Genomic DNA, 5,042 nt, shown 5'->3' with positions numbered 1-5,042 from the left:
TGTTGGTCTGATATTACGTGTATACACACACCAAATAACCTAATGTACACACTACCACAATCGAATGGTATGTCGATGTAGCACTTTAGGATCGAATCCACAGAGACCAACTGTTACACTTTATTTCTATAGGATCAATATTAAGCTAAAAAAATATGGGGGTTTTAAGATTGAGGTATTATAACAGAAAATAAAAGACTAGTTAAAAGGTTTTCAGATGATTAAAAGAGCTAGGTTCAGGGTGATTCATTGGGATACTTAGGATCATGAGCTACACAACTATTCAGGAAAGCAATACGAGCCAATCTAGAACTTGAACAACAAGAATAGATAAACCCACTGTCGTGGTGTCTACCAATTTATCAAGCAATCCTAATGCCTAAACTGTCGTTTGGATCAGAGAATGATGACAAGCATTAAGTTCAGATTCAATTGGTTCACGATTCGCCTTAACATCAGCTTTCGTTGGCTAAGGACAAATCGCCTATCTATGCTATTTCCAGTAACCTAAAACACTTTTGATGAATAGATTAAACTTGTGATCAGATGCTAATTGGCCAGTTTAACATAAGCAATAAGCATAACAATTGACAGAGATATCAAAGAATAACAATCCTATTTGTGTCTAGCTCATTGATCCATGATCCTTAACACCCTAAACCTAACAAGCGACTACTCAGACATGGACAAAGAAATCACAGAGACAAAGACTGAATAAAACATCATGCAATTCAATAGAATAAGAATAGGGTTCAGGATAATCTTCTCTATGACGAGAGAGATGGAGCCTTCTCCCTTTACAATAAGCAAATCCTCAAATTCTAAAGTCTCCAATGGTTTCTTGTGTCTAGAATAGCGTAGTCTGATAAAGAGAAACATAAAATATCATATATCAAAACCACAGGCGGCTGGGAGAGAAAATAGGGATTATTAGGGCAAATCCCGTAATGATTGTAGTTTCCTTAAAAATCTCTGCCGCGGGAACAATCACTCGGGTTGCTCCGCTTGGTCGGAGCAGTCGTCAGACTGTTCTGCGTGAAAAACTCCAAATTGTACTTTTTTCCTCCAGCTAGTCCATCTGCCATCCAATGCAACTTCAGACCTGTAATGACTCGAAAAGGACTAGGAAGACTCGATAAAGACTTGAAAACCAATTGAAAAGCATATATACAAGATGTATAAAACACCATATATCAATTCTCCCAGACTTAGATCCTTGTTTGTCCTCAAACAATGTCAAGTATCTTGAACAAGGAGAAAGGTTTGAAAGTGTGGGAACTCTCATATTCTCAGCAACAATACTTTAACCACGAATCTCTGAACCATACAAGTAGTAAAACTAGGACAACACACCCTTACCGGAACCCCACTGACTGCTGTTCAAAAATCGGCTCCATACTCTTCATCTCAAACCTGAAAAAGCAACACTATCGGGACCGAACTCCCTACATTCATTTAAGAGTAGCGTGAGCTTCTCATCACATGCATCCTTCAGGGTAGACGGTCTAGGTGTGGAACAGGCTATTTAATGGTGGAGTTAAGAGTGTTTAGGGGATACCATTTCATTGAAGAGGATGCAGGATATCACACAAAAATGGCAAGAGAGGATAGATCCATTGATGTCCACAGCCTCTACTCGTTTTTGCTCTATCTGGTGCGACTGTTCTGATGACGGAACAAACAACTGATTTTTTTGCGTTCCACTTTCCTTTTGGTACCCACTCCTTTGTTCGATCTTCCCAGTGGCTCATGTTTCTTTGATTGCATCCCCTTCTCCATCACCTTATTTTGCTTTTTTTTTTTTTTTTTTTGGAAGACTTATATGGTGATGTGACGAAGAAGGAGGTCATACATGATGGTTCTGAGTGCCATTGGTGGTTCTGATTTTGCAACCATTCTGGTTCTCCACCCCTGCTCTTGCGCAGTTCATTGGTTATGGAGTGGTTGCTCCCTTAATCCGCTTGTTCTCCTTTCTAACAGAATTTCTGCAGCAGTGACAAGTAGGAGGCTGCGTTGATCCTTTCCTCTCCGACCTTTTTGCACATATCTGCACATATGACACTGAAAAACAAATGCATGAAGGTGGAATAAAGGCTAAGGTGTAGGGTGGGAACTAGCTAAAGATGAGCTAGCCACTCAGGATCAGCAAGATGGATAAAAATGATAAGAAGTCCTGAGTGTGTTCTCGTTTCCCTGATCTAATGCCCATAACAAGAAAAATTTCAGTCAAGATTAGGTTCAAGTAAGGTGGAGTTAAGTCTACCCAGTGTAACCTGATCGGCTGAGAACTTCTGGAGAATCAAGTGAGATATGTCAGTGTGTTCCAGGTCCACATGTGTGTCTTTCGCCACTGCTAAGGTCACTGAATAAGATAACTAAAGCACGAGGTGGTCATTGATCAACACAGAATAAGGTCCTAATTCCCACAAAGTTTTGACTGACTCAGTAAAAACTGACTCAAATTGACCCAAAAGAAAAACAAAAGTAAGAAACGAGTTAGTAAACAACGAAAACCCTCCTCCATACTTACTTTACAACGTCCCTGGTGTGAAAATAAACCAGAGACAAGGAGAAAACAAGAATAAATATTATTTTTTTTTGGGTCGAGATACTTACCTGAGTGGAGCAGACGCTCCATGAAAATTCTAGGTGTTCTATCGTCAGATGATCGCCTGGAACAACCGCTCTTTTCAGAGGGTATGTTGTTCCGTTTCTGCAACCCAAAATTTTTGAAGTATCTCAAATTTTTCTGCTTTTTGACCAGTGGGTTGCCTCTCACCAAGCGCTTGGTTTAAGTCTCTAGCTTGACTTGGTGATTGGGATCAGTCGGGTTGAGCAGGAGGGCCTGTTCCAAAACAAGCTCCACAATCAGACATGTTCAACTTCAAAACCCTGCTCAACAACCCTTTCACAGCAGCTTCTCCTTTCTCATTGAGCTCATGTGTGAGAATGACTCTGACTTTAGAGAACGGTTTGGAGGTACCCTTGCACTTTACCTCATACTCAATGGAGTTCTCATCACACTTGAGAGGTATCAAAGTCATTGTAGGATCTCCCTTGACCCTTTTCTTCTGGACTTTCTGTTTCACCCTTGAATTCCCTCTTAATTTAGTAGAACCAGTGCTAGGATCTTCATCAGAGAACAGCCTGCTCTCACGCTTATCACCATGCTCCTTCTCTGGAACAACCTTCAGCTTTTCTACATCAAACACTAAGATGCAAGAGGCGTGTGATGAGGAAGATCTGGTGGGTACAACCTTGTAGAAAACTTTCTTGTTGATGTTGGAGAAGCAGACTCTCTTGTTGGGCATATCGATGGTTGCTCCAACAGTAGCCTTGAATGTCCTTCCAAATATCAAAGGCATCTCATGATCCTTGTTCATCTCAACAACTTGAAACTCAGCAGGAACAATGTATTCCCCTACTTGAACATGAAGGCTGCGGATGGTTCCATATGGGACTGCTCTGGAAGAGTTTGCAAAGGTCAGGGTCAGCTGAGAACGCTCAACATCAGAAATACCCAAATCGTCTACAATAGCCTTTGAGACGAGATTCACACAAGAACCAGAGTCACAAAGAGCATCCTTGAAGGTTGTTCCTGCGATGGAACATGGGAAAACAAACTTTCCAGGATCATCAACCTTAGGCAATACCTTTAGTGCTGGAGTAAACAGTGCTTTGGTATAGAGGACCTTGATCTCCTCTTGAGTCTCTCTACAGTTTTTAAAGAACTTGAGCAATGGACGAATCTGCAGAGCATCTTCGAATGCAAGTTCTTTAGGAAGCCTTCTCACCATCTTGTTAAAATCTATCAGCTGCTCTTCACTAATAGGATCCATCAGATGTCTAGGTGGAATTGGATAGGGAACCTTGGGAACATAGACTCGAGATGGTGGAGTCTCAGCAGATTCGTCGGAAGCAGTTACTGCAGAGCTAGCAGGCTGTACTGTGTTCTCTTCTGCGCCTAGAACAGTCTCAGCGAACGGCTGCTCTATTGCATTACAGTGCTCAGTCCTAGGATTTTTATCAGTTCTTCCAGGGAGCGTCTCTTGTTGCTTCTTGACACTCTCAATTGTTTGAGCAAGCTGAACATCGATCTTTCTTATATGGATCGCAAGATTGCCATACTTGTTATTCAGCTCAGTGAACATGTTGCCCATCCTGGTGTCAATTTATGTGGTTACCTGATTCAACACCTTGGCCTGAACCTGCTGATCCTGCAACAGTTGTTGCATCATCATACCCAGACCCTTCAACTCATCTGGTTGACTGTTCTCAGTAGCTGGAACAACTTGTCGATTGTTATGCGATTGTCGCTGGTTCTGGTTCTGAATCTGCCCGGCCGTAGCTTGCTCCATGTTGAAGATGTGCCCTTGGTTGTTTTTCAGTAGCTGATCAACCTTGGCAGTCAGCTCATCTATTTTCTGGGTGTCGGAACTGTTCCCTTTCTTGGAGCAATCACTCTCCTCTTTCTTATTAGCTGAGCTAGCAGCCATGTTCTCAATCAGCTTAAACGCTCCATCATTGGTTTGACTCATGAAGTCTCCATTGCTCGCAGAGTTTAGAGCACCTTGGTATTTCCAGTCCACTCCATCATAAAAAATGTCCAGGAGGTAATCATCATCAAATCCATGGTGAGGACATTCTCTGCGATAGTCATTGAAACGCGCCCATGCGTCGCAGAAAGGCTCATCAGTGAGCTGTCTGAAGGAGGTGATCTTGTTCCTCAATGCAGCTATTCGCGCCTTAGAGTAGAAATGGCTGAAGAACACTGATCAGACCTGTTCCCATGAAGTGAGAGAGCCGGTAGGGAGAGAGTTCAACCACCGTGCAGCTTTTCCATCAAGAGAGAATGGGAATAACATGCACCTGATGTAATCTGGTGGAACACCATTCGCGCGAGTGAAACTGCAGACTTTTTCGAAGCTCTCAATATGCTCCATTGGAATTTCTATAGAGAGACCAGAGAACACATTTCTCTGTACTAGACCGATCAAAGCAGGCTTGATCTCGAAGTCCTGCCTAGTACAGGGTGGAGGAAA

General features: G+C 42.4%; 1 non-coding gene across 1 annotated transcript; it reads left to right on the top strand.

Moving 5' to 3' along the window:
* The first annotated feature begins 4,626 nt into the window (after window positions 1-4,626).
* Window positions 4,627-4,733, top strand: LOC125576748. Its single transcript, XR_007315174.1, has one exon. It is a non-coding gene; the product is annotated as a small nucleolar RNA R71 (small nucleolar RNA).
* Window positions 4,734-5,042: the final 309 nt, after the last annotated feature.

Source organism: Brassica napus, chromosome A7 (genome assembly GCF_020379485.1).
Source record: "Brassica napus cultivar Da-Ae chromosome A7, Da-Ae, whole genome shotgun sequence".
NCBI lineage: Eukaryota > Viridiplantae > Streptophyta > Magnoliopsida > Brassicales > Brassicaceae > Brassica > Brassica napus.
This window is presented reverse-complemented; position numbering and strand designations above follow the sequence as displayed.